This window comes from Trachurus trachurus, assembly GCF_905171665.1.
Source record: "Trachurus trachurus genome assembly, chromosome: 8".
NCBI lineage: Eukaryota > Metazoa > Chordata > Actinopteri > Carangiformes > Carangidae > Trachurus > Trachurus trachurus.
In genome coordinates this window covers 26448768-26459275 of record NC_139905.1, presented here as the reverse complement: position 1 = coordinate 26459275, position 10508 = coordinate 26448768, and positions in this window count along the sequence as shown.

The following is a 10508-nucleotide window of genomic DNA, read 5'->3' as shown; positions in this document are numbered from 1 at the left end:
ATATTGTATAAAATTGTGTTTTATATTTAACTGGTCCTGTAGTGCCATATGCCAAAAGTGCTATATTCTGGATTATAAATCACACTTTTTTTTTTTAGGAGTTTGGCTGGTCATGCCACTCCTATCCACCTTTTTCCGAACATCAAAAACGTAGCCTGTTTTGCCGGTTTTTCTCTTCCGGTGGAATTTTATGTTTACGTTTCCATGGTTTCGGTAGTCGCGGTAAATGCATGGATTTCTTTTCTTTCTTTTTTTTCAATGAAAATCTGTAAACCGCATGGATCATCAAACCAACTTTTAACAGTGGATATCACACAAATTGACATCCGTGTTAAAAGCCAGCGTTAATAGATCCATGCGTTTACCGCAACTATGACAACGACTGAAAACCATGGAAACGTAAACGTAAAATTCCACCAAACCGGCAAACCGGAAGCCAGTTTTGACCATAGATGACGTTCGGAAACTTGTGGATATTTTGAAGGGACTTACATAAAAAATATATGTCATGTCATCTATGATCACAACAGGTCACAACTTCGCTCGTGGTAACTGAACGCTGCTACTGCACCAATGAAAGAATTACACGACTAAACCATAAAAAGACAGAGAACACAGAGCAGTGTTTCCTCCACTGTTTTTTTTTTCTCAGGCTTTTTATCAGACCTGCAAACTCCTTGGAGTGAAAAAGGTGACAAGGTCCGAAACCAAACAAAGTTAGGGGGGTCCGGGGGCATTCCCCCCCGGGAGAAATTTTAGTGATTTTAATATGCAAATTACACTTTTTGGAGCATTTTGACACTAGAATTTCTATGTGCAAGTAGTCACACAAGCCCATCTATCCCAATGGGTTCTATGCACAGCTCCATTTTTCCTGAACCTAAGGCTGCTCTTTTTTTTTCCTGTCTTACATTATTGGACAAACTGATTAATCCAGGTGTGTCTGACCATTGTGACTACTCAGACACCTGGAATAAAGGAGCTGCTTTAAGTTTAACTTAACCAAGTTTTTCTTATCACAAGCTTGTGATAAGAAAAACTTCCCAGCAAACATTTTTTGGTTGAAAAGACGTTTAAAAAACGTTTATGCCGATCGTTGAAAAGACGTTCAGAATTGGTTCAAAAGTGAAAGTTTTTTCAACGGCTATTTGTGGACGTCTATTCAACGTTCACGTATAAACCATATTTCACCAGGAAATGCTATTTAATTTTTTCTCCTTATTTAGTGTGCATACACAGTATATTGTTATGGTGGATCATAACTAGTAAATTTTGTCTAAATTTCTCATTTGAAAGCACTATTGCAAAAGACGTTTAAATGTGGTCTAAATATGAACGTTCATTAAACGTCTACATATAGCCGGTGAAAAAACTTTCACTTTTCAACCAATTTTGAACGAGTTTTCAACATAGACGTTTAAAAAACGTCTATTAAACGTAAAAATGCTCACTATATAGTTGCTGACTATAGGATACCAATTCAACCACCAGCCTATCTACTTTGTCAACAGTTTACAGTAAGGACAAAGGCTACAATAAACTTGAATTTATTCAAATATTGAAAATCAACAGTGTTAAATACAGACACATTTATTAAATATGCCAATACAGTACAACACTAACAATCAGACATGGGGGATTTTTCTAGAAAACAGTAGCAATATTTGAGGGAAAAAAGAGTCACAAAATATACAGAAAAAGTCTTCTTGAGCAAATAACACATTAAAGTCCTTCAAGTAATCTTACTTGAGACAGTAAGTGTCAGGAAACACACATTTAAATTGTTACACAATACAGTTACTCATTTTCTATTTAAAATACTGTATTTTAAATATTTAACTATTCCATTACTCCCCAACCCTGCAAACAATAAAAGAAAATCTTCTCTAAATAAAATTGTTTAGAACAAAGGTTGTGGAATGCAGGGCTGGATCAAAACCACCACCACCAGTCCTCCCTGCAGCCTGTTTCAGGTGGTCTGCCATGGCGCTGTTGACATTTGCCTGTGGGGCTGAGATTCAACCTCATGACAGCATCTAAAATATTAGGGAAAGAGTATAGAAACTATGAGATGCAAGGATTTCACTGTGCAACCACTCAGTAATATAGACAAACTTTATTATTAGCAAAAATTACCTTTAATCACAGAGTACACCACTTTTTCCCTCAAGGCCCTTTTTTGTTGTTGTTTTTCCCCTTTACTTTTACTTGCATACAGTAGCCCATTTCAGTAGGGTGTGCCCTTTTCCCACTGGTCATACTTTCTCTATATGTTGTTGTAGTAGGACAAACAACAAAGTTTTGGGCCATTTTTTTTTTTTTAAATCATCACAATCCCTCATTCACTCCCTCCCCTAGCTTGCCCCTCGTTTTCAGCTGTGTATTTTAAATGTTAAGTTAAAATGGCCTGAATATTAAATTTAGAAGGCTACGTCGACAGTCCAATTGTAGAATTACATGCAATAGCGAACCAACATTATAAACACACGCCTTAAAGTAGTCGGGCAGAAAGTTTTGTCAAGGCCGCAAGCATGAAAACGTTACAAGCTACCATGCTAACCTTACTGCTAAATTAGCATGCCCGAACGAGCGGCCTCGTCCGCATCGTTAGCAGCGTAAAATGAAACAAATGGTGTCATAATTTCTTGTTGGAATATAGGAAATACTGTACAGTAGTGCATGCACTTACCAAAAATGCTGTATTTGACGACTCAGGCAGCGTGAGTAGGACCGACTCGTTCGCCGCACTCCTGCTCGCTCAGTGCAGCAGCCGGTTATGGTCAAGGTAGTCCTCTCCTCAGCCTAAGTGTTCGCGCATGCGCGTTACAGCAGTACACGGCATCCTCTAATTTTACATAAATTCATTAAAATATCACCATTGCGATGTACTGGGAGCTTTCTATTAACAGCACAAAGCTCATATATGTCCATATTTGTGATATTTTATGAAACAAAAATGCGTTGAAATTACGTTTTGTTTAGACGTAATTTCGCCTCCCTCATTTAGAGAAAAAACATCAATCTAATCAATACAATCTCTTTTGAGAGCTACAACGGAAATGATTATCAACTAAAATTAAACAAATATGTGTTTTGCGCAACGTTGATGTTGTAACCGCTTTTTAGACGGTTGAAAAGAGGTTGAAAAACGTTCAAACCTTATATCAACCTGGTTTCAACCGGAAATCAACGTTGAAATTACGGTTTGTGTTTGCTGGGTTGGTTCATTTGCAGATATTTCTACTTATTTCAAGTGAAAATTTGTTTGAAACAAGTGAAAATGATCTAAAAACAAGTTAAAGCAGATATCAGTGGAATGTTTTTGTTAATATAAGTCCTAAATAGTCCTATTTTCCGTCAGCAATCACTTACATGAAGTATTTCAGCCTAAACACGAGTCTCTCCGTCACTCTGCTCTGCTGTAACCCGAGGAGAAAATTTTCCTTGTGGGATACAAGTGTTATCCAATGAGGAGAGAGAACGGCATGAAGGGCTGTGTGTGCAGCCAAGGGATGCGCGTGAATGTGGTGACGTAGCACGAGGACCAATTGATGCCTGACAAGGGCGGGGGCTGCTAACTCATGGTGCGTTCAAAGAAACTCGTACTTTGTGTTTTTCCTTCCTGTGAAGTCATACCAGTTCGATCTGGTACGAGTTCACGGGTTACCTGGAACGCTACCAAGTCGTAGTTGTGACTTGAAGCTGTAACTTACGGTTTCAAAAGCCTGCCTTGAACGCAGCATTAGCCGAAACGGCCGTGAAGCTGATATCTGCTTTAAATTTTAGGTAATGAGATCAGTTTTGACAAGAAATAAGACAAATATTCTTTCTTGATTTTGAGTGTTTGCAGTGTGGAGCTGTGCATAGAGCCCTTTACAATTCCAGACACATCCCAGATACCCAGAGAGCAAATCTCTCATAAGAAAAGATGGCTTTGAGAGAACAACAACACCTCACTTTCTTTATTTCTTATCTTTTTATTTTTTAGCCCTCTTCGCCTGCACAAGAATTTCACATGCGCGTTTACGCTGCTTTGCAGCATGCTTTCTTCTTCCTCTCTCCTCTTCTTCAGCCTGCCTCCTCCTTACTTCAGCAGCACTTGGGCATAGCACCATGTGCTATATAAATAGCATCTTCATCTTTAAGCTCCCTCATTCTGAAAAAAAAAAATCACAGGATAAGTTACACCACCTCCTCTGTCTTGTTAATGCAGCTCAGTCAAACTGAACATTTGACACAGGAAGACTTTTATTCCTGCAAAACAGACGCATTTAGTATAGGTACAGTAAAACATGCTGCAAAAAAATATGCAGCTAAACACGTCTCACCACCTGTGGGACACCCACTGGCTGTGTATGCCAAAGTACCGGTAAATGCACAGTAACTGGGTTGAATTACGTTGAAGTCGGTGTTGTGTTCAAATCAGCCGCTTTGGCCGCTCGTCACGTGACTGGCGTCAAACTTCGATCGCGCTGGTAATTGGGGAGCGAGCTGAAATTCAAAAAAAGAAAAAAACGGCAGCCGACGGACATGACAGGCTGTCGCCGGTTGCTGCTTAGACGCTTTGGAAGCTTTTGGTGTGAACGGCTAACCGCAGGCAGCGGCTCAGGTGTTTACAGCAGAGTGAATACACCTGAATCATTTCACACCAACACCTGCAGATTTACCCGAAACTCACCAGAAACGTCACTGGTTGAATCAACAGCGCAACACACGATGTTATATGAGCAGCATAAAAATATTTTCGGTCCATTAAGAGGCTATGGCGAGCCACCATTGTCTCGGTAATTACACCCCCTCCTCCCCGGTTGGACTGTCGCCGCTGAGTTATTGGCATTATTAATTCGGTCTCAATAAAATTATCACCTTATAAAACGGCAGCTGAGCCGAGTACCAAAGAAGCTTACCTCGATTTTAGCTGGTTTCCATTCCAAACGCCTTCTTTCTTGCTGTCCTCCTCTGTCTTCGAGCAAAATGTCGTTGGCGCGATTCCAAACTTTTGGTTGATGGTTGGTTGAAGGTGATTGGCTCAGAGGGAATTTTTTTTTAAAATTTAAAATAAGGTTTATTTTTATCCCAGCGTGAACAACTCAAACGCTGTCATTCCGGTGGGGCAAGACTATTATATTTGACACTATCAAAAAAATAAAATAAAATCTTTGACTCCATCACCCCCCTTTTTGAAAAACTCACCGGTTCTACACGATTCACGTACATGACCCAATTCACCAAGAAAACGGCGATTGTAGCCGAAAGGCGACTAGTTTGCAGGTATGTTTTATGCATTTATTTTGAAAGGGCAGCTAGAGAGAGACGGGGACGCGGAGAGAAAGTGAGAGGGGGGATTGACACTCAGCAATGGGACGGTCAGAGGGTCGCTGCAGCGGCCGTGCTCTACCAAGACATATGATGCTCGTGACCCGCCGTGTCATGTCTCGGTTCCACCGAGCGTTTCATTGACGGGCTGACGCTGCTTCGCTACTGCTGCGCTATGAGCAGACGTGGCGGTGCGCGTAAATGTCACCATCGTATGAGTGTGTGCTGTGAATTAACGAGTGTGTATGGAGAATGAAAACTAAAGTCCCATCTTGGTGTTGTGTAGCCGACGGTTCAGGGACCGACTGTCACAGCACCACTGACAGCGGTGTGTGTGTGTGTGTGTGTGTGCGCCCGCGATCGGGCTGATTTTAGAGGGGGGTGGAGGGGAGTGAGCGAGAGAGAGAGAGACGGTGCGCCGTGTTTGTATCAGATACAATACAAAGGCTCCCTGACACCTATATTATAAGAAAACAAAGGACTTGTATGTAAAATCCAATGTCCAGCAGCAGGGAACACCCCTATATTCACATTGGATCTTTTTTTCATAACTTCCATATCTTTTTTCATATTTTTTTCCCCTCAACCAAAAATTTCGCGACCCCCCTGCAGTACCTCGCGGACCCCCTGTTGAAGACCTCTGGACAGTTAATGTTTAGTTTTATCTGTCGCCTCGACAAATCAGAGAATCACATAATTGAGGCCCTAGTAAGCCCATTGAAAAGCTGCTACCGATTCACTTCTAGGCTAAAGTGGCATTGGTGCAATAGCCTGTATATTTTATGAAATGCACACTCCTCTTGTATTTTTGTACTTTCTTTTTATTTTTGTACTATTTATATTGTTTGACTTGTGATATGGACCTGTGTCTGAAATAAAGCTCTTATATATATATATATATAGACATAATCGCAGCAATTGTAAAAGCACAATGTTGCATGTGTTCAATTTACTGGGACAACTTTTTCAAGTAACATTTCTTTTTATGCTCATTTATCCATTGCACTACTTCACGCAGGTTTAATCTGTGCAAAGGATTGGCTGTGGCATTTTTGAATGTATCTTCTTCCAGGTGTAAGGCTGAAGACTTCATTAGTGTGGAGCACTCCTATCATTTCTGAAGTGTCAGCCTCCTTGTTAGGTTGTGGATGGTGTCCTGATTCTGGCTGTATTTCACAATCAGCATCATAGTTTTTCATCAAGTGTGACAACTCCCCAATGGTCCGACTCATTTCTTGGGCTATGGCAAACTTCACATTTGCCCCTTGTTTAGCCATTGAGTCTTTCGTGAGGCGCACAAAATATTCAGTTTAAATCCAGGGCAATGTTGTTGCCAGCCCCCCCACCAGCATTTATGGTACTGTTCCACATGAGTCTATGTGCTACACGTGGACTTCGAAGTGCATAAATGTCTAGCAGCAGTTTCAGTGCTTCTAGGCTATATTTGTTTCTCCCAGCTTGTTTAAAGTGCAACATTTTCATTTTCCAGAGGCGGACAGTCCTCTGTCCATCACCTTCTTTGATGGAATCCTGAAAGTCCCGTTCGAGTAATGCCAGTTTCAGGAACCCAGTGTGATAGTTGAAGACCCCGTCTTTTTGACTGGCCTGGCATTCCACTGGCCTTGGCTCCAGCCGCGGTAAGCCATGAATACGTCATGAGTTCTCGCAAGATGTTTCTTTAACTCTGCATAATTTTTAAAGACTAGATCATTGTAGTCAGGATAATCACAGTTGACAGGTGTGTGTTGGGCCTGTGGGTGAGCCTGTGTAGCCGATGTTCATATCTGGCCCTCTGCGTTGTGTTTCTCACGGCCTGCCCTAGGTGGGGTTCGAATCCTGGTCTCCTGCATGGCAGGCGACGATGCTAACCTCTTCGCCAAGAGGTTTACAACCGCTTGGCAAGTTGGTTAGCACGTCCTTTATGGGTGAGTGAGTGCACATCCGTTACACCTGTGTGTCTTCATCTTCCACTACACTATTTGACATTAGCATGTTGTCATTCATGACATAAATGTCAACTATGTTATGTAGGTCTGTGTTGATCCAATTAAGCTTCTCTGAGTCAGACTGGAAGATTGCAGGTGGAGTGTGTCCTTGGTGTGTCCTGTGTGGTTTCCATTGAGAAGTAGTGCATAGCTGCAGCTGTGATGGAGGCTTCAGTCACATCTTGAATGAATGTGTTACTTGCTCTGTATTTGTCTCCCAGAGCAGTTGTACTGACATTTCTTCTATTAATCAGGTTACGCAGTTGGTGCAGTGTCCCCATGTCAGCGCTGGATGTGGTTTTATAATATTCTTTAAGAATAAGATCAGTGAAATTCATACCGCAATGAAAATCTGCAATGGCAGTGATAATGCCACTTTGTCGGCCATATAGAGTGTTTGCATTTTCAATTGAGCGAAGGGCGGCATCAGAATTTTGCCTGGTCAGCTGATCTCCAGCAATGATGACTTTTACAGCTGGCTTCATCACCTTTTCTCAGACCTGCCAACCTGGTACGCAATTTGACATCAAAATACGCTGGTACGCTCCGCCTCATTAAACTACTCAAAAAGCTGCAGACATCTTAGCCTAGAAATCTAGACTAGTACTCATAGTAGTACTCATAAAAAAATGTCAAGGTTGGCAGGTCTGTTTTCTCCATCTTCCTCTGTAGGTACATAAGGAACATATCTGTCATGTATGTAACCTAGGAGTTTTATCATATCTGCTGTATTTTTCTCATCAGCGTCAAACAGACCAAGGGGGGTTATATCTGATTGTTTGCACATTTGAGATGAGTAAGAATGTGGTATGTGCCACTGAAGGTTGTCTGTGAGGGGCCGGAGCAGCCTCCCCACATAAAGGGGATCAGGGCAGACCAGATTTAGGTGATGGAGGTGGGAAACAGAGCCAGCGAAGCGTCGAGTGCCAAATGACAAGGTTTTTTATTTTACAAAAAATCAACAATAATCAACACACCCTCTGAGGGCAAAAACAGGTCCAAAAATGACCCTACCCTAACCTCACACCAGATTAGAACTGACCTCATAGCCTCACACCAGGCTAGAGCACCTTTCCTCAGAGCCGCCCGGAAGCCAAATGCCACTCCCTTAAATATAGCTGCTGTGAGTTAACTTAATTGGGGCAAACCATTACTGCAGGGCAAACCAAACACTATAACGGTCCCTCAAACACATCATTTACATCAATACACACCAGAATAAACAATACATAACATATTTTAACCTTGTACAATCTTTCATATATCCACACAATACCTGTGCAACATGATCACATAAAACCATATAATACAAAAAGACAAACACCCCTGAGCACCATGGGCTATGCCCACCCGGGCCCGCGCTCGTTAAAGACCGCCCCTGCAGCGGCGCGCGCTTCCGCAGAGGAGCAGTGGAGCTGGACCGGGAGTGCAGGTGAATGTTGCGTGTAAATGAATGTATGCAGGACCAGAGTCTTTACCAGTGAACAGATGAAGAGGGGGACGGCTAGTGGGTACCTCACTACAAGCCAGGATGGTAGGAAGGAGTGTAAACTGTTTCAGGTGACTTGTGGGTGTGGTGAGTGCGAGCAGCGGCGCACCGCGTTCCCAACACCAGTGCGCGGCTCATGCCATGCATGTTAACAAAGCACGACCCCAAACACACATATTATAAACATACACAACATAACGTCTTCATAGAGTCTTTAGAATACTACGTGGGAGTGTGTGCGGGTGTATGACTGTGCGTGTGTGTACAAATGTCCGAGAAAAGTCTCTCATCGCTCCCACGTGGGCCACGCCAACCCGTGGCGATCAACCCAAGAGACAGTGAGAAGGGGGGGGGGGTGCTCACCTTCTCAAACACAGTCTGTGACATATAAACACTCCAAAGCCTTTACCAACCTGATCAATAGATTGATGATGTTCACAGGTCTATTTATAGAATGGTTTAAATGTATTTTGAGCATGTTTACTAACCTGAACTGACTGTGCAGTCCAAACCACTGGTACCAGTGCAACCACTTTCCTCCTTATTGCTCTCTGCTGTGTGCAAGATGACACAACAAGAAAAATGACATACTGATAACAGTATGTAACATTATAGTTCAATCTGGGATGATGTGATAAAGGCAGAGGTCCCTCTGGTGTAGGTCGCCTCTTCCAATTTATTTTTGGGACACTTCAAAAGTGAAGCGAAAGGGTTTTGGATAAGCTAGGTTGAGTGCATAAATCAAACCTAGAAGCAGGGCACAAGCTGAGGCAACCGAAGTCAGTTCATGCAACACTTCCACACCCTCAATGACGATGCCAATGTCTGCAGGTGGCTCCTGCAGTCCTTCCCCCTCCTTCCGAATCACAAAGACTGCCATGGTGAGCTGCTCCAGGTCCCTCTGAGCATCATCTGCTCCAGAGTCCTACAGAGGGGTACAGGACACAAACACAAATCATCATTAGCCTCACATCTTACTATGATGAAGTGTTTGGGTGATGTACCAATATGTGTTATGTGCTGGGCTATTTCTTGGCTGGGTGTCATCTGGGGCTGTCCCGATAGTTGGCCATTAGGTCCCTCTGGTGTAGGTCGCCTCTTCCAATTTATTTTTGGGACAAAGAAAAATGTATCCAGGACAGCTCTGTGGATTAGATGAGGAAACTCATCTGTACTGGTAATGCAGTGAGTGCTACCCAGGGACACATCCAGACCAGGTTGTATGAGATCCCACTCCTTACAACACAGGCTTTCTTCCTCTGTAGGCATTGGCTGACAGCACCCACAAGTGCACCACCAGGTAGACGCACTCCGTGGCCTTGCAGCATCTGCATCTGCCTGTTGCTCCCCTCCCTGCTGTGTCATTCTCTCCAATTCCTGTGCTGCTAACTCCTCATCTGTATATTATGGTTCAAATAATACGCACGACCATCAAATTCAAAATGTTCCTCAATCTCTTCAACATCGGATCCCGACATATTCTCCTCCTTTCTGCTTTCGATGTGTAGACTGTGTATGCGCAAAAAAGCCGGGTCTATATTGTAAATGCTATGCAGACTCGTCAGTAGGGTAGACCAAGTACGTTTGAGACACTTTTTGATTTTCCATTTTTGAATAGATATTGCAAAAAAACTATACAGTGAAAATAAGTGATTTTTCATATGCTGTTTAATTTGTTTGCTTACTAAGTTATTATTGAAGAATATAATTTATTATTT